This window comes from Dasypus novemcinctus, chromosome 27 (assembly GCF_030445035.2).
Source record: "Dasypus novemcinctus isolate mDasNov1 chromosome 27, mDasNov1.1.hap2, whole genome shotgun sequence".
Lineage (NCBI taxonomy): Eukaryota > Metazoa > Chordata > Mammalia > Cingulata > Dasypodidae > Dasypus > Dasypus novemcinctus.
Window position 1 is genome coordinate 3,775,824 of NC_080699.1, and position 24,320 is coordinate 3,800,143.

Consider the following 24,320-nt stretch of genomic DNA (forward strand, 5'->3'; position numbering starts at 1 on the left):
TTCAAGCCAATATATTTTAATAGAAACAGGGTTTATCTTCACATGTTAAAAAAATAAAAACAAACAGGAAAAAAACATAAAACAATGATTTTCAGATGAAAACCATTAGAACAGTATTTGGATCCCTAAAAGGAAGGAAACTAACAAGGCAGATTCTATAATTTCTCCAGCTTACTGCTTCTCCACAGCTTGAGAAGTTACAACCCAAACAGAGTCTTGTTGTCTCTTGAGTTAAGGAAATATAGACTGGGGTTCAGGGAGCCCAGAGCAGTTAGAATTTGCAGGGCAAATTACTAGAGAGGAAAAATCTACACAGACACACACACATGCACAGAGAGAGAGAGAACTCTCTGGAAATCAGCAGAGGGTTGCCCTTGAGTATTTGGCTGAGGATGACTCTACACACGTTTGAGAGGAAAATACTGTAGTCTGGGAAAATAACCATTGAAAAGCAGCAGGCCAACTAATTCTCCAAGCACACATAGTGATGAAACCTCTCTTTGTACCCGCCAGAGTAGAAAGAATTAATAATACTTGAAACATTAAGTAGACTCCTAGGAAGAATGCTACTTTAGTACTGGTGCTAAATTAGCTTTAGCCCAATAAATTCTCTAGATCCTCCCAAACAAATCTGGAAAGCAAACTTAGAAAGTATCCAAATGATTTCAAGCAATTTAACCCTTTGCTGGAACAAAATTAACAACACTATAAGCATACACCTTCAGAACAGAGAAAGAAATACTAATCAAAATGAAGGGGGAACCTCTCAGAAACAGAGTGGGCATCGCCATCCACAAATCCTCAAGACTGGGGGAGGAACAGTGGACTAAAATAGATTTATTATTATTCTCTTAAAGACTTATTATTTTTCAGTAATGGAAGAACTTGGATCATTGCTATAAAGGCAGTGGTCACCAGAGGTTCTGAGAGGGAAGACAGTCTGCCCAGGAGTGGCGCCACACACTCAGACCTGACACAGCAAGATGATGCAACAAAAAGAGACACAGAATCCTGGTGCCACTGAAAAGAATCCAAGCAGACACAGAAGAACACACAGTGAATGGACACAGAGAGCAGACAAGGGCGGGGGGAGGGAAGGAGAGAGAAATAAATAAAATTTTTTAAAAAAGGAAAGGTATTTGATGATACCCACCATCCATTTATGGTAAAACCTCTCAACAATCTATGAATAGAAGTAAACTTTCCTAACCAGATATAAGGGCATCTACATCATAACATCATACTTAATTTGGAAAGACTATATTCTTTCTCATTAATATTGGTAATAAAGTAAAAATATCCAGCTGTCACTTCTATTCAACATTGTACTGGTAATTCCTACTAATGTAAATGACCTTAAGACATACAGATAAAGGATGAAGCAAAACTGTCTTTCCCTAAATATAACATGGCCTTATGTGTGGAAAATCCTAAGGAATCTACAAAAACACTGCCAGAACAAATAAGTAAGTGCTGCAGGTTTACAGGATATATGGTTCATTTCACATCTATATGTTGGCAAAGAACAACTGGACATTGTCTTTTTTTAAAATGCCATTTTTGATAGCACCAAAATTATTAAATATAAGGGCTAATATTTTAAAAATATGTTTATGATTTATAAAATGAAACTACAGAATATCACTGAGAGAAATTGAAGGAAGAATAAACAAATGGAGAGATATACTTTACTCATTGACCAGAAGACATTATCATTAGAATATCAATATTTCCCAGTTTATCAATAGATTCAAAACAAACCCAATCCAATTCTAAATTTTCTATGGAAATGTAATGAATATAGAATAGACAAAACCCTTTGGAAAAAGAATGAAAATTTAACAGGCTTATCTGACCTTACTTTATTATTCACCATAGAGTTATAGTTGTCAAGACAGAGTGATACTGACATAAGGAAAGACAGAAGGTCACTGGAAGAGAATAAAAAGAGAGTCACACACCTGTTGTCATTCCTTATACTCAACCAGGTGCCAGCAGTGGAGAGGGTAACTGAATGGGAGGGACATAGAGCTTTTGGGGATGGTGGGCATGTTTTTGTCATGCTCCCTGGTGGCTATCTCAGTGCATTTACTATCAGAACTTATCAGCTGTGCAATGAAAATAACTTAATTAATTGTATACCATCTATACCTCAGTAAAGCGACCTTGAAGATCACAACAGAATTACCTTTTAGGACTTGACAACTTATTTAAAAATACAGGGGAGTGAATGTGGAGCACTCGCCTCCCACATGGGAGGTCCTGGGTTTGGTTCCCAACAACTCCTGAAAACAACAAACAAGACAAACGAAACTAACTCCAGGGAGCCAATGTGGCTCAGTGGTTGAGCACCAGCTCCCCACATATGTGATCCCAGGTTCAATCCCAGCCCCTGGTATGTCAAAAAAAAAAAAAGCATATGAAAATGCAAAGAGCCAAGAATAGTCAAGACTGTCCAGAGGGAAAACACGCTCAGAGGATTTCTACTATCAGGTATTAAGAGTTACCACGCAAGGGTGTCCCCCGCGTGGGGGAGCCCCACGCGCAAGGAGTGCGCCCGTGAGGAAAGCCGCCCAGCGGGAAAAGAAAGAGCAGCCTGCCCAGGAATGGCGCCGCCCACACTTCCCGTGCAGCTGACGACAACAGAAGCGGACAAAGAAACAAGACGCAGCAAATAGACACCAAGAACAGACAACCAGGGGAGGGGGGGAAATTAAATAAATAAATAAATCTTTAAAAAAAAAAAAAGAGTTACTTACAGTTCCACTAATTAAGAAAGTATGCTTATTGCCTTAAAAAAGATCTGAAAAACTGACTTGCCCGTAAGTTACTAGAAAATGGCCTAGATGATCAGTTAGGAACTGATTGTCCTTCCAAAAAATAGAGCTTGTATATATACAAGGAAAAGGCAAAACAAAGAATCAGTAGACCCATACCTTACACCATATAAAAAATTCCTGGTAGATTATAGATACGTGGAAAATAAAACACCACATCTTTAGCAGACTTATGGATTATCTCTATAAACGTGAAGATAATGCAATTAAAAGGAGAGTTAATTAGGACAATTCATTACAGTAACATTTTCTGTCTTTTTTCTCAATTGTTCCCTCACAGAGCGTCCCATTAGTCTGTATTTTGAGGAACATACTTTAGCTGCTTATAAGTTCAAAGTACTTTCATTGTGAGAGCCAGAAAAGCCAAGTGTGCTAACTTCCGAGCAAATTGCGAATACTTGTGATTACTGAGACAACACATTTTCTGTTCTTTCCTGACATTTTATCCACTTACACATGATGAAGTTCAGGCTATACAGCTTTATGTGTGTGTGTGCAGGTTGTACATGTGCACGTGACATGCATGGGTTAGTGAAACACATAAGCTTGCCTTTAGACGACTTTAGAGGAATGTTCTTCACAACAATTAGCAAGGAGAGACATTTTTTAAATTTAATGAATACATGAAATTAAACAGATATGATTATTTTAGGCTAATTATCCTTTCTTCATAATTTTGGAAAAATAGTGCATTTTCTATTCTATTAATTAAATGAATGAAAAAGAAAAATTATTTTTATGTTAACTTTATACTTAAGCATTTAACTTCAAAATTCTTTCTGAAATTAAAATTTTAGGTGTTAAAAACTGACTATGGAAAATTGACTAGGCATTTTTCTTTAACATAAACACAAAGGTCCATAGAATTGCCCTTGTTACAAGTAGATGTTTCTAACATCAACCCTTTTTATTGTTATCTCAAAGATTAAATAAAAATAACATGTCATATTAATGAGTGTGATGAAAAATGAAGAAGTGAAAAATATTTAGATATTAGTACCATTCTAAATTCATGTATATGACAAGAATAAGATTGTTATTAGTTCTATATAAATCTACTTCAAAAATGTGGTAGTACAGCATTCTTATGGAAGATCAGTGTGCAATCTGATTTTAAATGCTTTTTTTTACTAAATTAAATAAGCATACATGCTGAGAGTATGCAATTTCATTGACCAGAAGGAACTTACAGTGCTTAAAAATTAGCTTTAGTATGAAATATATTCTATGGTTTTGGCAAGTGAGTGATTCTTGACAATAAATGCTGACCTTTTCAATTATATACAATTGTTTTACAGTAGAGTTCTTTATAGCTCTCATCTGATGTCGAGTAATTTAGAGATATAAGGAGGAAAATATTTTCCTGCCTGAACCAAATGGCTAGCCCTTGAAAAAAGAATCTAAATAGATTATAGGTTGTTAACCATCACTAATATTTCCATTTATATCTATAAATGACAAGTAATCCAATATTTACATGGAATATAAAAATATTTTTATAGTCTGTCAAGTGGAACCATATATCATGCTGAGTCATTGGAAGCTTCAGCCGAGGAGTATATGTTTAGGCCAAGTGTTGTCTCTGTACTTCGGTCAGGAGCAGAAAGAGTATGTTCTAATTGTATATGTTGAATACACATATGGACTGTCTATGCAAGTGTAAAAATAGATCACATAAATTTCAGGAGGTCATGTAATTTTTTCCTTTTTGTTTCCTGATGTAAACCATGGGCTTAGCATACTGCTCGAAACATCCTAGGTGTCCAATAAAAGTTTGTTGTGCACTTGGCACAATGAATGATGATTATGATCACTTTGCCATTGGTGTTATCACATATGTATTATCATTTGTCTAGGAAAAGGAAGAAATAATCTTTGAAAATGAGGAAGGTAATTTCCTATTATAAAATTAATGGTGAATCCGGGATATACATTTATCACTTGGGAATGTAGAAATAATTTGTGGTAGGTAAAAAGAAAAGGTGTCATAAAAGCAAAGGGACTGGAGTAGAAATTAATGACAAAAGGAAGAAAATATGTCAGTAATTTAGACCTTATAAATGGGAAGAATGTTGCTAAAATTACATATGATGTATGCCTGCTCTATTTGAAATCAACTCTTCCCCACCTCCTATATTAAAATGGTATAGATGAGTATTCCTTAAAATGCATAAACTGAATATCACCATGAGGAAATATCAAGAATCATGCATAGATTAAAAAATATAAATATCACAAAGAGACAGTGTAAAATGAGGGACATTCTACAAAAATAAGGGACTATACTCTTCAAAACTCACAAGGTAATGAAAAATAAGGACTGAAAAACTCTTCTAGACTAAAGAAGAATGAAGAGATATGAAAAATAAATACAGTTTATGATCCAGAATTAAAACTAGGATCAGAAGTTTTTCCCATTTTGAGGGAATTACTGGAATAAATAAGATCTGTAGTATAGTTTAGTATCAGAGTCGGTTTCCTCATTTGATCATTGTAATGTGGATATATAAGAGAATATCTTTGTTCTTAAGAAATACACACTGAAGTATTTAGGAGTAAAGTGATATAACATGCAATTTACTCTCAAATATTTCAGAATAATGTATATGTGTGTGTTTATTTAGATGGTGAGGAAAAAATGATAAAGTAAATAGGCAAACTCCAAATAGTCAAAGAGTTGGGGTAATAATTATATGAAAGTTATTTGTAACTAGCAACATTTCTGTAATTTTGAAATCATACCAGTAAAAATTACACCCCCCCAAAAAAAAAATAAACTAAAAGTTTTTGCTTTGAGAGGAGAGAGTATGAAATTATGGCTAAAGATTGGACAGTCTTGTACAACCAATTTTCCCCTATTCAATTGACAAGTAAAGCTCATCTTTTTAAAAATCAATCTCATTCTATTTTATTCCAGATTCCATGGAGTATGGAACAGATCACCTAGCAAAGGAGCCAGACCTAGCAATTTAGATGAGGGTTTGTGAAATAAGTTCTCCAAGGGCCACCCTCTCAGAGACAGCTCATAAAGCATGTTGCTAAAGGCTACCAGTGTCAGGACAAGGCAAGGCTAAGGGGTTTCTAAGTAAAACTGACTACTTTAGATTTTAAGTTTTAGAAATTTTTAGAATTTAATTATTTATAACTTATGGGCATCTTCAGGAATGGAAAGACCTTTTCCTGGCTTGATGTCTCTAATCTCTGTTAGAAAACCTGTGTGAGCTTTTTCCTGGAGCTCCTTTGAGGAAGCAGATGTTGGCAATGACTGAATGATGGTCCAGTTGACTCTGATTCGGAGGCAACATAAAGGTATAAGATATCCAAGGGAAGCAGGCTTTGGTTGGAAGAACCAAAGTGCACTAAGGAACGTAAAATTTTCAGACATTGCTGTAAGTGGTAACAACAGAGACAGAGGGCACCAGCGGGCTTTTAGACCTTCCCTCCTTGTTTTTCTTCTTCAGCAATTGATTAGCAGTTCCTAAATTTCAGGAATTGTTCTTGGTTCTGAGGGCACAAATGTAAGTGGATGCTTGCAATAATGTGTGGAGGGTCTATTTAATGAATATATGCATATATGTATAATACATTTATTGATATATGAAAGAAAAATGAATTATAAACAGAGGAGGTAATATCAAGAAAGGCAGAGTAGAGGAAATGACTCAGGAGAACTTCTGGATTTTCATTGGTCAAGATAGATGTCCACCATGACACAGCTTTCCACCTACCTAAAATTAACAAACTCAGTCAATTAGGTGCCAGAGAGGATAGCCCTAACTTGAAGTGCAAAAGAAGTTGGAAGCAGGAAGGAATTATAGGAAGTAGGACTTAAGATGACGCCTGGATAATGAGTTACATTAAGTAAGAGAGGAGAGAAAACATTCTTAGTAACAGACATCATTTTATATTACTTATTATATTTGTTATGCTTTAAGTCCCCGTGACAAGCGGCTAAACAAATTTTTGTAGAATAACTGATTGAAGGAATGAATAAATGAGCTCTTAACAGACCTCTTATTAAAATATAGGTATTCCACTTAGAAGTGATACATTATTATGGGTCTAAATATATTAGTTGTGTTGAATCAACAAGCATCTTTGCTGCTGTGTTTAGGAGGGTAATAGATCAATTTATTAGCATGAGAGAATTTGATGCTAGGTATCAAAATTGCTGAAGATTACAAAAAGAAACAAGAAAAGTCACATGTTCTCTTGAAATTTCCATAAGAACTGTTTCAGGTACTAACCCTGTCCCTCGATAATCCTTCTATAAGTTGTTATAATGGATGAGGGATCAATGAACTGGAATATTATTTCACTGTATGCCAGTGAAAATAATCTCCTTCAGGTTTCTTCCATTGTTTAGCTTCACAGATACATATTCATAGTCTCTTGAGGGAGAAGAAATTTTATGATTCTAAATCCTTATTCTCATAGAAAAATATCTACATAATATGTGAGCACTTTAGAATTTTTTAAGTTATTTGTTTATATCCTTTTATATCATTTGAAACTTATAAAGATTTTATGAACTCGGTATGTGTCAGTTTGCCAGAGCTGCTATGACAAATACCACAAAACTAGATGGCTTTAACAAGAGGAATTTATTATCCAAAATCACCATCTTGACAGACCATGTTTCTCCCAGGATCCATGAAAATCTGGTGGAACCTTGCAGCAATCGTTGGGATTCTTTGACTTGCATGTCTGTCTCCGTCACATGGAGATCTGATTCATTCTCTGGCTTCCTCTGGTTTCTGACTCTACTGTCTAATTTCTACTAATTCCACCCAAATTTCCACTGCTTATAAGGAAACCAGTCATATAGATTAAATCCCAACCTGATTCAATTTGGCCTCATTTAAATAGGACTTTTAAACACCCTATTCACAAATGATTCCATACCTTAACTAACAATAACTTTCTCAGAAGTCCTACTTACAAATGACTATATACCCACAGTACTAGGATTTAATCAGGACTTGAACATGTCTTTTGTGGGGGCATGACTCAATCACCAACAGTAGGTTACATCTAATATCTCTCCCCACCTCTCTCTCTCATTCTCTCTCTCCTCTCACTTTCTCTTTATCTTACAGCTTTGTGAAGGTATATTTGGCACCAATTGATGTATCTTAAGCCTACAATTTGCTAAGTTTGACTTATGTATATACCCAAGAAAAACTCACTACTATCAAGAAAATGAACATATCTGCCACCCCAAACTTTCCTTGTGCCCCTTGGCAATTCCACCTTTCTTTGTCTCCAGGCAACCCCTGAGCTGTCTTCTGTCATTATAGTTTAATTACAAACTCTTGCTAAAAGAAGTTAGGGTACTTCACCGATTCATATATCCCTACACAGTAGAAGCAAAACTTGAATGGTATTTTGATTCCTAACCCAGTGTTGTGTTTGTAGATCTCACAATTGGATAATCAAAACTTTCCTGGGAATCTCAGCATGAGAACCAAGGGTCATCTTCTAATGCTGGAAAGATTCTTATTAAGGACAAAGTTCTGTGAGCAATGTTGAAGTTTAGGAAAGCTGTATTTGAACTTATTCCCATCATTTTTCTCTCTTCTCAAGCCTTCTTGAATGCTCTTCCCCACTAATTCTCCATAATTCAAAGAAGAAATAAGGGTAGACAGATGCCTAGAAACTCCTCCATCTTCTTTGTACCCCATCTACCCAATTACTCTGTTACTGTAGTTTGTACCTTCTGTAGTAATGGATAATGGATAAATACTACATAAAGGTTTGGCTTATCAATGGACACTTACTGTCTCTTGGTTTCAGAGGCTAGAAGGCTTTCTTCCTTCTGGGCTGTATAGCATTCCTGATGGCCAGTAGTCCCTGGGTTCCTTGGCTTTCCCATCACATGGTCATGTCTGCTCCTTTCTCTTCCAGGGTCCATTGATTTCCAGCTTCTGGCTTCTACCTATGGCTTTCTCTTCCCAATACCTCCAGAAATAGGATTAAGGTCCAACCTCATTCAGTCAGGCCACACCTTAAGTAAAACATAATATCTTCAAAAGGTCTTATTTAAGATTGGCTCACACTCACAGAAATGGATGAAGATTAAGAATGTTTTTCTTTCCTGGGGTACATAATTCAACATACCACAGCACAAGTGCTTTGATCAAAAGCCATATGTTCTATTTCAAGGACATCATTCTTAAATTAACCCCTTCTTTCCTCTTAAAATAGTGGTACCCATTCACCCCATCACCATTTCCTCTCTCTCTCCTGAGCACCTCTATTGCATCCTTCAGCATCCTCACACTCTATTGTTTTTTAACCTTAAAAAGTTCTTCCATAACTACCTTTTCCCTTTCAACTACCAGCTGTTTTCTTTGGAATATTTCACACTTTGAAAGAGAGAATCATGCTTTGATCCAAATCTTATGAATCAATATGTAAATATTAGACACTCTTTCAAACTCAATGTTATCATGATTTTTTTTTTTTAGTTTTTTATAACATTTTCAGGAAATGAGCAAAATCCTTATTTTATTCCTCTAGGCAGAAACCCCAACCCCTATGAAATTAAACAGAAATTAGGGCTCTTTTTTTTTTTTTCCACATCTAAACACATTGGTTGCCTGATCTGTAAAAGGCTTCAGGTTACACTTTGTCCTTGAGGGTAGATTTGTGATGCTTGCCCTGTTTCATACCTGCAGATATAACTGTTACACTAGACACTGTAAGAGTCATATCTTGTTCCTAAAGTACTTAACCAGAAAAAGAGCAACATAGCAGTGATGTGATTAGCATCAAGCCAGCTGCAGGTTAATGAAATAGATGCCTTTGTGGTTTATTTAGGATGCTTAATTGATAGAAAAGGGTCACAGATGAATATATCTATACTGCTATTCATCTCCATTCTGAGTATCTTGCCCAGTGGGAACTGATAAATGTCAAAGCAATCTCTAGTGAGGCATAGTTCCTGTTATCTCTCTCCTTCTGGGAAGTTAATGTACTAATCAGCCCTTGTTCACAAACTGATCTGTGGGAGATAGTTGACAGGTTGGAATGTCTGGTGTCAGTAGCTTGAATAACAATCTCCCCCTAATATGTTATCTTCCTCAGGGCACCCACTAACATCGTCCAATGTCTTCCCTTCACAAGACTCTAGTAATGCAAACCCAAGGACAGATGTTTTATCTTTGATGATTTGATAAAGAAACCCAGGTATTGAGATAACAAGTGACAACCTCAAGGTCACCCTGATGATGAATGTGTTGAACGTTTCTTGATTCTAATAGTTCCTTTGTGCACTCTCCATAGAGCAGCCAGGAGACTTTAGCAAAAAATAAATTAAATCATGTCACTCGCTTAAATGCTTCCTTACCTCTCTTGGAATGCAGTCTAAATCTTTTTCCACAAACTACAAGGTCAACCTCTCCAGGCTCATCTTGTACCTCTCATTCTTTGCCCTCTGACCTCCATGCTTTCAAAGTTTTCCATAGTGTTTAAATAGAGAGAGATGATATGTATATCCCTCGCTGGTATGAATGGAAGAGTCTGTGCCCAGGAGCTCAGAGCCCAGCTGCCCTGAGGCCCGAGGGTGCTGATAGGTCTGCACATCTGCAGTCAGTTTGCATCACGGAGAACGTGCACGACCGCGCTCTGCCCTGGTCTCAATGTCCTTCTCTCAATTGCTCAGATACGCTCAGCTCATTCCCTTGGTGAAGGTATTTGTGCTTGCTGTTCTCTCCGCCTTGGGTGTTCATTTTCCAATTCCTTTGTGTTTCTTTATTACTTCAAAATTTGGTTAAACGAGCAGAGATTTGCCTGACTCTCAACCTGAAAGAACCCCTTAGTTGTCCTCTGCCACATCCCTGCCCTGCCTTATTTTCTTTCTAGTATTTATGGCTATCTCAGTCCATTTAGCATTTCGTTTCTTCATTTGTTATCTCTCTGTCCTTTATAATATAACCTCAAGAAAGATGGGGTCCTGTTTGTCTTCTTCACTGTTATGATCCCAGTGCCTATTACATTTTCCAGCCTGTGTAAGTTAATACGACACAATGTTAATATCAGACCAAAAAACACACATTATACAAAGTGAAGGAGACCAGATACAAAGAACTACATATTGTATGATTCCATTTATATAAAATGTAAATATAAATCAATTCATAAAGATGAAAGGAGATTAGTTGTTATGTAGGTCTGAGGGAGGAATGATAAGGAGTTTGGAGTCTTTCTTTTCAGCGTGATGAAATCGCTCTAAAATTTGTAAGATGATGAATGTAAAATGTAAAACCATTGATTATACACTTTGGATAGAATAGCCAGAAACAGCAGCTCTGTACAGTGGAGCAAGCATAGAGAGATTGAGGGGTGAGGAAATTTCTTGTTTGTTTGTCTGTTTTTTTGTTCATTGTTATTTTTATAGAAATAATGAAAATGCTCTAATAATGATTGAAGTGATGAATGCACAACTATGTGATTATAGCAAATACCATTGATTGTGCACCTTGGAGGAATTATATACTTTATTAACATGTATCAATAAAATTGATTTTTAAAAAGGCAAAAAAAAGGTGTACAATTGTTGTTGAATATAATAAACTCTAGATGTTCTAGAATTCCTGTTATGTAATAATACTGCTCATTTTCTCAACAAAGAGAGCCAAAAAATTCTTACTTGTTGTCATTTAGTAAGTTAGAGAAAACATACCATCAATACCCTTTTCCACCAAATCTCACTGTCCCTTTTACTGCATATTAGACTACAAGACCATGTCCTGGAGATCAATAAACTGTCATTTATCAGTTTTAGAAGTCAAGTAAAAGCCGTTTGAGACTGCTTTAAGAGAAGCTGTGGGGAGGAGATGCAAGCTGAAGTTCAGCAGGAACCTGGAAGAGAAAGGAGAGGGCACCGCCCTGTGTTGAGAAGGTCAAGGAACCCCAGGACTGCCAGCCAGCCGGGACACCACTGACGCCACGAGAAAGCAAACCTTCAGCTCCAGGCTGCAAGGACCAATCCCCCGTGTTTAAACCCGCACATCGAGTGGTATTTGGAACAAGCCTGGAAATTGAAGTGAAACTTTAACTTATTTAGGGGAGTTAATCATTCTCTCTCTCTTTCTCTCGGTTTTTCCAATGATAACATGAAATGAATATATGATTAAGATTCTTCTAGAACTTCCCATAGCTTTGTAAAATGATTCTAAACTATTATCTTCATATGATTGCATCTCTAATTTATCAGATTCATTTGCTTTCTTGGGAATGGCCCACTTCTTTCTCACTTGGTGGTTTTTGAGATCATCCAAATAGCTGTTATTTTGCCTCATTCCTTTTTCCAGCATCTCGTATCTTCCTTGACTTTCTCCCCTCATTTTACTGGAGCACATCATCCTGTAGACTCCAAGAGAAGCTGATTGGAAGAAATTCCTTCCTTTTCTTTCTTTTTCCTTGTTGTTGGGAAAGGCAATTAGAGGATGTATATATACCTCAACATGCTGTTATGAGGTGGGTTTTCCCCAATAATTTCCATATTTTACCCCAAATTGTTCAGTAAATTCAGATAAGTCATAATTTATTGTTGTGTAATTTTTGTTTTTTGTGCCTCTGGTAAGCAGCAATTGGGAAACCTCTACTCTTTACACAGACTTTCAGTTCATGGCTGTTTTGTGCTTCATGTCTCATGTCCCACTGCTGTTGCATCTGCCCTATCCAAGTCCATTTTAGAGTGCCCTTGGCTTCTGTTTAATTTGTCACTGCCATCTGCCTTCCTCTCCTTGACATTTGCCTGTATTAATATGAGTGAGAGAATGTGTGTGAAGATGTGTTTGTGCAAGTGTAAACTTAGATGCATTAATTGCAAAATAAAGCATTTTCAAAGATGAATATATCAGATAAGTAAACATACAGGCAAGTACACAGCTACCCTGTTATGCTAACATTGTCCTTTGACTGCATTAAAATTATTTATTTTTCAAGTTAGAATTGCCTATATGCCCTCTTCAGCTACCACTGGTTGTGCACAAGAAGGAAACAAAACTTAAATTCACAATTTACTTCCATGTACGGCATGTACGAGCAGTAGCTGGCTGACATCAGAATCACCTAGCTGACTTTTAAAATAGGGAAATACAGGATCTACTCTTAGGATTATTGAGTCAATATTTTATGACAAGGGCAACATGTATTTACTTTTTAAAAATGCCCTCTATTTATGCTCATCAAACAGATTTTTTTTGACAGCATATCTCTGTTATTTTTGGCCACCATGCTTTTACTGTAGCTTAAGAAGGGCTTGATTTCCTTTGGATTCATTGGCTATTCTAAACAGTCACAAATGTTGTTTATTGCACTATGATGCATTTTTGTGTAAACTTTTGGATTGAATCACCTTAAAATATGCTCCCTCTTTTTTTATTCAATAACCAAACAGTATCGTTTTTGAGCAGAAATGAGTCACATTGTTATATCATCTACCTTTGTAAATGCACGACTACTAGAATATATTTCACCATTTCCCACTGATAGACTTGTTTGAATTGTAGTTGATGGGTCAATTCATAAAGTGCTTGGTGATGATGTTTAAATATAGCCAGCATTTATGAAATGGCTTAGTTTCTCTGGCTTTTAATTGGTGATTTGAAGCTCCTAAAGGGCAGATTACTGAATTTACAATGTGTTATTCTACAGATTCCTCTGCATCAGTGAACCTCTTGGCTTGGTGACTGTGAAATATCAATTAACGAGGAAAATTAAAGACTTTTCAGCAGGCAGGATTTTCACCTCATTTAGAATTAAAAATTTCAGTGTGATTGGATTTCCCTGTAAATTATAAGTTATTCGAGAACTAATGATGTATCTTCTAGTACTTGTAGCTCCCTTCCATAAGTGTCCAGGACTGTGTACTGAGAGGGAGTATTTTCCATTTGGAGATCCCTGAACTTCAGATAGTGGGGCTTGCTCTCTCATTTAATTTCCAATTTCCTTGCTGGCCATGAGACAAATAAAATAGCATCTGTGCTCCAAAAATACAATCAAATGGGAAGCGGACTTGGCCCAGTGGTTAGGGCGTCCGCCTACCACATGGAAGGTCTGCGGTTCAAACCCCAGGCCTCCTTGACCTGTGTGGAGCTGGCCCATGCGCAGTACTGATGCGCGCAAGGAGTGCCGTGCCACGCAGGGGTGTCCCCCGCATAAGGGAGCACCAAGTGCAAGGAGCGCACCCTGTAAGGAGAGCCGCCCAGCACAAAAGAAAGTGCAGCCTGTCCAAGAAGGGTGCCGCACACACGGAGAGCTGACACAACAAGATGATGCAACAACAAGAAACACAGATTCCCGGTGCTGCTGATAAGGATAGAAGCGGTCACAGAAGAACATACAGTGAATGGACACAGAGAGCAGACAACTGGGAGGGGGGGAGAGAAATAAATAAAAAATAAATCTTAAAAAAAAATACAATCAAAAATTCAAAATGTCTATAAGAATAATATGTTTGAAGAGAGAAGAAAACATGGTCCTAGAGAATACAAAATTATGTGGTATGGAAATTAAAGCCAAGAAATAATAGAGCAAATAATGTTATGAGAAACAGCATCTAAAGGAGGAAAGGTGGAAAAGATTAATTTTTATGATGTCCTTTCACTGAAGCAAGAATGATTCTAAGTGGCCAGGAGGTAAAACTGGCCTTTTAGGCACTCAGTGTCTGGCAGTGACTTATAGAGTAGCTGATGCATTGTAGAATATCTATAACATATTGTGGAATAAATATGTGATTCAAATATATATTGATTATTATTCTGTAAGTAAGCTGTTCAATTCTTGCTTGTTGTCATTTAGTGAATAAGGGAAAATATGCCATCAGTAGTCTTTCCCACCAAATCTCACTGTCCCTTTTAGTGAATATTAGACTACAAGATCTTATCGCGGAGTTCAATAAACTAATTTGTCCATTTTAGAAGTTATGTCAAAACCATTTAATACTACTGTTTGTTTTTCCAGTCATTTGATGAATAGAAATCAGTATTTTGTGTTTTCCTGAGTTGAGGTAAGACAGATCACAGATCCTATGATTTGATGATTTCTCATTAGTGAAATGTTTTCTTTGGCAGTATATTTACGTTCTCCAAAACATATGGTGTAATTTATTCAATCTTACCCAATATTATACCTAACCCTTGAAAATATTCTCTTTTGCCTAATTTAGTTTTGTCTTAGATAATGCTGTTAAGCAAAAAGTTTATTACATTTCCTTAAGAGAGAAGGAGGAGGGCGTTTGTGTGTCTGTATGTGTGTTTAACTAATTTCCCAGATAACGATCATATAATTAAGACTCTCAGTTGTTATGGTACCAGATACCATGTACTGTGGTTTTCAATGTTGGTCTTCTTTTATGATCACTTTGACTGAATGTAGAACTTTCTGAAGACATATAATTTAGATGCAAGCCCAACACTTAAAACTGTGGAAGATGAACCAGATTTTGTAGGCAAAGCTCTTCTCTATTCTTAGTTTCTTGAAATCAGTATCATTCATTTGATTTCCAGATTACAGGGCAGAAGCCTGCTACTGTCAGCCTTTTAGTGTTAGAAAGAAAGATTGCCGGTACCAATCAAGATACCATTGGCAGTTTGGAAAAGATGTGCTTCAGGCAAATTTTCTTTGTAGGAAGAAGGGTTTATCAGGCCTGTACAGCAATGCTTTGTCAGGACAATTTCTCAGGACCACATCAAATGGAATCCATCTCAGACACAAAGCTTTGCTAGAGAGGTATTTTCATTAATGTTAGTAGAATACTAAGCACAGTGTCTTAACAATTATAAAACACCCTATTTGTTTACACTAGAGTTTATTCAGTAGATAAAGTTCCAAGTGGTTTATTATAAAATTATAGGAAATGATTATAGTAAGCATCTGTGTGGTCACATAAACATAAACTGTTTTCTGCTACATATAAAGTCTTGATTTCTCTAGTGTGCCCACTGAAAAAAATAATTTTTTTTAAAGATTTTTATTTATTTATTTCTCCCCTCTCCCCCCACCCCACCCCGGTTGTCTATTCTCTGTGTCTATTTGCTGCGTTGTCTTCTTTGTCTGCTTCTGTTGTTATCAGCAGCACGGGAATCTGTGTTTCTTTTTGCTGTGTCATCTTGCTGTGTCAGCTCTCCATGTTTGTGGCGCCATTCCTGGGCAGGCTGCACTTTCTTTCTCACTGGGTGGCTCTCCTTACAGGGCGCACTCCTTGCGTGTGGGGCTCCCCTATTGGAGGGACACCCCTGCATGGCACGGCACTCCTTGCGCGCATCAGCACTGCGCATGGGCCAGCTCCACACGGGTCAAGGAGGCCCGGGGTTTGAACTGCAGACCTCCCATGTGGTAGACAGACACCCTAACCACTGGGCCAAGTCCGCTTCCCAAGAAATAATTTCTAATGTTGAACTTAAGGGTCGTTTTTTGTTTTTTTATGTTTTTATATTATCCTCTTACAATTTGATTTTTATTATAAAGCCTTAAAAAGTACATTATAAATAGTTAGAATTCATGTGCTTCAATTATTGGCAGGCAAATTGGCATTTCCTTCTAGCTATCACTTGGCTAAAGGTTTTAAGTACCTTTATTGTAAACCTAGACTCATGAATATATTGTGATGTTTCTGAATACATTGCTACTATTCACTTAGGGGAAAGAGCACTGTTCTTGTTAGAAGGATATGCCATTCTCATTCTGGATTTCTTGAGATTTGTGTGACCTTGAGCTAGTAATTCTTTTCATATTCTAGGATCCAAATTTTATACCTATTTAGTGTCTTAGTGAGCAGGAGGAAGAGAAGAAGAGAGAAAGAGAAGGGAAAAGACAGAGAGAGAGATTTGAACTATATGATTTCTCTGGTTTTCTTACTCTGTATTTGGGAGAGAAAACCACTGTTCTTCTTGTTCTCCTTTCAGGTATTTATAGGGTATCTGTATTACCCAGTTTGCCCTGTGATCTCCCGATTTACATAGTTGTTGTGGGAAACTCACTTACCTATTTGTTGTTTCCTGTTATTGTAGATGATGTTGCAATTGCTTCCTGTTACTGTAAATGTTACCTAATTGTAGATGTTGCATTTGCTTCCTGTTATTGTAGATGTTGCAGTTCTGATAGCAAACAGCTGCTTGTAAGCTTCCAAATAAATATGATGTGGAAACCAGGATTAAGGCTCTCAGTTTCAGAAGCTGTGGAGACCCTGTTCCCATCTTTGCTTCCTCTCCTGTGTCTTTCTTTCCGTTCTTTTATTTCTTCAGTTCTGTGTCACCTTCCCTTCACGCAGACCTATTGCTGAGCTGGTCTTAGCAAATAGTAGCTGCTTTCACTGTCTAAAATGTCTCAGTTGGATGGTAAATTATATACTACCTTTAGATCTGTACACTATTGTGGACTTATTCCTTTGACATGCAATTCAGGCCAAATAGCAAATAAATTAAAGCTAGGTGAATAGCTTTTGATTGTGCTCTAAAAAATTCATGAAATTTTTTGAAAATGTGGAGATTTTGAAAGGTCTATATACTAGCAGCAGAGAATAAAGGAACCATTCCTCTTTCAGCTTAAAATTAACTCCCCTCTAGGCTCTGGGTGGGTGTGGCTAGGAAGAAGGATTTCTTCCCTGGCTCCAATCCAAGTTTACCTTATCTCTCTGGGAGGACCAGGTTACCAGCATTTCTCATTGAGCCTCTCTAACCCTAAGTAGAAGAGGCTAACTTCCTGGTAACAACAGCCAAGAATTCAGGATCTCCCCTTCTCCCCTCAGTCCCTAGCCATAGGACTGAGACTCTATCTCAAGTGAGGCAAACAGAATAACAGGGACCCAGCACCTTCACCTGAGTTTGCTAATAGAGCAGAGGTACCATGCCAGAAGGGGCAAGCTAGGAAGATGAGAGCCCAGAAGAGTGCCCTAGAGAAGTTTCCCATGGTGAGAGTCAGTCCCTAAGTAAACCAAGCTCCAAAATTCTCCTCCAAATTGACTTTACTTGAAACAGACCATCAGTTAGGTCAAGTCTCTAACACTTTCAAAAACAATAGCTCAGAGCAGATGTGGTTCAAGAAGCTGAGCACCTGCCTCCCATACAGGAGGTCCTGGGTTCAGTTCCCAGAGCTTCCTAAAGGAAAAAAACACACAATGAGCAAAAACAACAAGCAGACAATGAGCAGACAACAAGCAAAAGCAATGAGCAGACAATGAGCACAAACAATGAGCAAAAGACAAGGAAGCCATCTTGGGGGTGGGGAGGCAGGAACAAAAACAATAGCTCACTTAAGAGAAACACTATGCCTAAAAAAGTAAAGGAAGGTGTGAAGACAATGTCTCAACAAATAGAGAATATCAATAAAGAGATAGAATTTAGCTAACAAAAAGAACCAACTGGAAATTCTGAAATATAAAAGTACAATAACTGAAATTAAAAGTTGATTAGAGTGTAGATTTTTTTTTCTAATTCAATGAGTCTAGTCTTGAGCAATGGGTCTCTGATCTTTCTGTACTTAGAATTCATCAGAATTGACTGTTTAAAATACATATTTCTTACTACAACTTTAGAAATTCTCATACTGCAGATTTTGAGTGGGCTCCAGTAATCAACATTTTATTGTGCCCCATAAGTAATTTTGGCAAGACACACTGGAGTAAAGAAGAGAGTGGGCACTCACAGATGTACAATTCAATCCTTTAATTGTCATTACCTGCCTAGTTAACTGGGGCAAGGTATGCAGCTTCTTGTAGTTCTAGATTTTTTTTTTTTTTTGGTTGGTAGAAAATAGAAATTACAATAACTTACTGAGTTGCTGTGAAGATTAAATAAATTAAAATAAATGAAGGTAACTCCCAAATCTGTTAAGGCCGCTTCTCTCCTTTCATGGAAGTAGGGGTTTCCTTGATAATTCTACTATATCATCATTCTCCTTTATTAATCCTTCCATCTCCTGAACCCATAATTATTTCCCACTCAAGTTAATAAGGGTACTTCTCTTACATTTTATTTAAAAAATATATATTTTCGAACTAGGAATGTCTACTTAGATTATTGAAATAAAGAAATCAGACACTGAATCTTGTTTTCAGTGCAAAAATAATTGTTTTGCAATTATTGTGGAAATGCGAATACTTTTTTGTTCTCTTAAAAAAGAAAATAATTTTGGATAACACTTGTATCTGCAAATGAATGCATAAGTTTGAATTATTTATTTAAAACAGTTGTGCAATGAAATATCTCCTTTATATTTACACCACCCAAATAAGATATAAGAAGTATGTTTGTGTGTGTGAGAGAAATTAAACATTGTGACAGAGAGTTATTTTCATATAAAGGTATATATCTTAGCTTGCAAAAACGTGGCAAAAGAAATACTCAAATTTTTATTGTTAGTAAGGATGGTTTCATATGTTGTTTTCAGTGGTGGTTATTGAAATCTCTCTGAGACCTGCATAACTGTAACTTTGGAATGACCTCCCAACTCACTTTGAAATCTCTTTGTCATAAAATCTCTCTTTTATTTAATGCTTCCCCCTTTTGGTCAAGGTCTTTTTCCAGATGCATCACTGATTAATTCTTGGTAATAATTCCTTGGTACCAGGAAGCTCACCCCTGGGAGTCATGTCCCACATATGGGGGAAGATACTGAGTTTATTTGCAGTTTGACTTAGAGAGAGGCTACATTTGAATAACATGGAGGTTTTCAGGAGGTAACTCTGGCATCAATTATAATTGGGCAAAGTTTCATTTTTGCATGAAAGTGGTTCCTACATACAAGCATTAAGTTTGAAGACTTGGCATATAGACCTGTTTTCTTAGGCACAGCTTATATATTCCAGAGATTTTTGCCATTTTATTTGAGAAAGTAGCAGGGCTTCCCCAGGATGGAATTTTAATTTTTGTTTGCTGCTCTGTGGGCCTCTATCTATTGAGAAAACATACCTATAACTACAAAAACACATCATATCCCATGTAAGTATGTTTTAGGTGCATTTTCTCCCATATGTCACCCACTATCAACACTCTGTACTAGAGATATACCTTGTTATAGGTCCTGAAAGAACATTGTTATATGTGTATTCTTAACCACAATCCCTTTGTGCTCCAAAGGAATTTGGCAAGAAAGTTAAAAGGCAATCTGCTTGAAACTTTTGGATTATTAAACATCAGTAAGATTTAGAAATTTTAACTATGCATTAATTTACATTTTTCCTCAATTTATATATTTGAGGGTACTTGAGTAGGAGAGACTGTATGTTTTGTTTCAGTGGCTCCACTTGTAGCCCATTGAGCTAAGTGAGCATATTTGGTAATTGTATAAATAATTCATTGAGCTTCCTAATGGGCCACCTGTAGTCTTTATAGTTTGTGTGTGGCCCTCTAAGCCATCGCTGTAGGAGAGTCACTATTCTCCTAACAAAGCCAGTGTGTCAGGTCAGCATGGTGCCATTGTAAGGGGCATGTGTACAATCTGTACATTTGTTATGGTTTAGGTAAAGATGTCTGGATCACAGCAGGTGAGAATAAATTTCTTTACTCTGATGTTGCTGCAGTTATAGGGCAGTGAGGGGAGAAACTAGGAACAAATATCTGAAATGATCAAAGGATGTCATAAAGGCCTTCCTGACTTCCCTAGGTTTCATTACTACTATCTGTGCCTTATAACTAAAAAAAAAATTAACTTCAACCAACTGCTTCTTTCTAATGCAATCTTTCTTAGCAAGGTACTTTAAATAACCTCTACTGAAGTTTATGCAAAATTTCCTAAAACATGTGCAAGTAAGAAGGCATATTGTGGGCCAAAGTTAATTTTAAATATGGTATTAATTCTGTTTCCAGTCATTGATTCAATCATCTAAGAAATACCTTTGGAACACCTATTATGAACCAGATTCGGTCCTGAGAATACGATGAAGAAAACAAGAGTGTGTGGTTCATGCATCAGACCCTGAATGCTGGGCCTCCTGTGTGAGAAGTAATTTATTTCCTGTTCCACTATCCGTGCTTACTATGTTTCGTAAGATGTATTCCCTGCTGGTGATTAGAGTAACATCCACTGAAATAGTCTATTGTTGTGATAACTGGCTGCAAACACATATATAGAAACATATATTTTTCGTTTTTTAAAAAGTGTTCTCAAATTTTTGAGCCCCATCTTCTTTCTGTAATTACCTTTCTTTCCTTTTCTTCTTCTGTTTTTTAACTTCGTGTCTTCTCATTTTCCAGAGCATAATAACCTTAAGGGTCATCAGATATAGAAAATCAAGAAAAAAATCTCAACTCGTTTCTGACTGTATGAGAGGAAGGAAATTCTGGTACCATATAGCTGAGATAAAGTGCCATTTGACTGTTTTGGAAGTTACCAGCTCAGCTGGCTTTGAAGAAGGGCCTGGGCTTGCTCAGCCAGTAAATTGCCTTGTGACTCTGCCCAAGTCTTGGGTCAGGAAACGACAATTGCCCTATGATTTGCATCCCTTTATTTTTTAGAATGAAAGTAGTTGTGTTTGTTAGCGAATGGAAAGGTTCAGGCTCCTTCAGAAGGTGTTTCAGATGTCTAAGCAGATAAAGAGGGTTTGACCAAACCACAGCTCAGCATTTATTTTTAAAACCAGGAAGTTAAGATTGACAGGAGCCAATAAAAGTTATGCAGTCTTTCTTCTAGAAAAAAAACCCCGGAATTTATTTATTTATTCATAATTTAAACTCTTATTCAGGAACTACTCTGGCATGACCATGTTAGACAACTGGTATAAAAACATCATTTAGAACTGACTCTTCCAGTCATCAAGGAATACGTTATCTGGAGAGGGAGACCTAAACTAGCTGTCAAGATGCAGGTGAAATGTAACATTAAGAATATGAGAGCTCAAGGAGAAGCATCAGCCCATCTGTGAGAAGTTAGGGACAGTTTTGTAAGAGAAGATAATAGCTATCTCTCACAGGTAAGTTACATGTCAGCCACAGAAAGAAGATGTGGGTGAGTATCCAAGGTAAAGGAGATTTCAAGGAAAAACTGAGAAATTCCTGGGTAAAAAATATAACTGTGACTTGAATCCTCATCTACCACTGAGTAACTCTGAAATCTTAGGTAGTTTCTTAACTTCCCTAAGCTTCAACTTTCCTCTTCTACTAAATGATGATTTGAAAAAAATCCTCTATGAATAGGAGCTGTGAGGAATAACCAGGATAACTTACTAACCAGGAAGTCCCAGCTGCAAGGTCTGACACAATTTTATCCGTTAGTACATTTGCTTCCATACATCCGAAGTCCTTGGAGGCTAAGCTTCAGCATGGTTTGTGGAAGGGCAAACCTACTCTCTTGAAAGCATTTGTAAAAATTCGTTTGGCTACACACTGCTCTGCTAGAGGGGCTCTAGAACTGACACAGCATTCTAATTCCTTTGCTCTTAGTCCTGTCCTTCAAAATCCTCATATCCATTAACTGCCTGGGTGAATGTTGTGCATGTCATATCCAAATAGCCACATCACATACCTTGTTTAACTTTAGCATCCCTATATTAAGAGATGCCACAACACACCTACTTTTCTTCTGAAATGGTTGTTGTGACAGCTGAGGTACATAATTTCTGAAGCAAAGTGAGGAGCTTATGGTGCTCATTTGCATGTCAAAACCTCAATTTCACTTCTTCCTCATTTGACAATGATTGTGTCTACCTAATGGGAGCAACCTGAAAGAGTTGTGCATTTCAATGAGTTCTCTAAATGCTTTGCTATAGTAGAGGATGCAAATTAAAATAAAATTTTAATCATGCAGCCACCTCCAAGTACTAGAATAATAATAATGATTAAGGACCTTAGTTTGCTCTTTCTGTTCTATAAAAGGATATTGACATCCATAAGAAAAAATCTTCTGTTCTTTTATTCTTTTATTGACAGTTTTTCTTGAAATTTCATTGTGCTGGGAACCTGGAAATTTGCCCACTTTCTTTTATTCAGAGAGTACATTTTAAATTTCACCATTACATATAGAAATTTCACTGAGAAAAACACATCTTTATAAAGTTTCACCTATTAAGAGTGCTTCATATATCATACATGCTAATTTCAAAATCATCAACTGGGTTACACAGGAAGAATGACTAAATGAAAGAGTACTGCAAAATCCAACACCTATTTCCAAACTTGCTTTTTCTTAATACCTTCTGACCATAGATATGACATTTTTTCCTTTGGTGTCATACATTTTTACCCTTTACCTTCTGGTAAAATCATCTTTCTTCCTTGACAATGTCAAGGATCATTGTGTAGTTCAAATGAGTGAGTGAGAATTTCTTTGATTTTTGTCATATCAAATAAACACACTAGGTTTAGTTATCATCTTAAAATCAGAATAAACATTTGCTCTAAATGTAAAATAATACAGTAAATTTAAGTTAATGCATAATTTCACAACTGCACAAACAGTAATTTTAAATTCAAATGTAAAATTCTATGTGCTTTTAACAATGGGACTAGGTGCCTTCATAGTTAACAGAATTAAAATTTAGGAAAGAATAAGTTTAAGTGGTATTGAGGCAGGTTAGTACAGGGAAACAAGAAGACAAGTCACAATGTGGCTGACAGACAATATAGCCGCAAGACCACAAGGCTGTGAGACCCCCCCATTACCCTGAAGATGAGGGCCCAGTTGGTTCTCTTTCCTGGACCAAGGGGAAGCCCCAGATAATTCCAAACAGGAATTGGTCCCAGATGACCCTCCACAAAGGGCCTCACCATTGGTCCCCACTATTGGTAGGTAACCAACAGCTTCTGGGGTCTCTCCCCTTATAATTAGTAAGGGGAAGAGTTATTAAAAGCTAATAAAGGTAACTGCACAAGCCAAATCACTCTCTCTGCCTAGAGGAGACCACATCAAATCTCCTGTATTTTGATTCTTCTCTCCCATTCCTCAGCAAGCTCTGTTCTTTCTTAATAAATTCTTTTTACTGGCTTAACTAAACTGGCATGTTCTTAAATTCTTTCACGTGACATAGCCAAGAACCTAGATGAATCCAACACTTCCCAGTTTCACTATCTTCTTCAATTTAGAGTAATTAAGAGATATTTTTAGCTAAGTAAAAGTGTGGTAAGAAAGGGGGTAGACAGTAATGCTCATGTAGAATTATAAATCTTATTTTTTATAAAGGTAATTGGGCTCTTCTTGTTGCAGTCCTTTCTGTGCCTAGAAAATGAAATCAGAAAAATTGTTGCAAAGAGAATCTTCAAATCTAAATTGAGGGCAAACACAATTTTCAAGAATTTCTAAACAAACAAACAAACAAAAAATGTTAAAAAATGTGTTTTGAGACTCTTAGCCCAACATCCAATTTGAGGATACAAGGTAAGATTAAAGACCTTATCCACTTTCAGTTGTCAAGCCCTGACATGAAGCATAGAGATATTTTCTTGGTCCTTGGGAACTGAATCATGTACGTGACAAAGATGTGTTCTTCATCTTAATCCATGTTCTTGTGGTCTGAACCCATTTTATAGGGACTTTTGGATG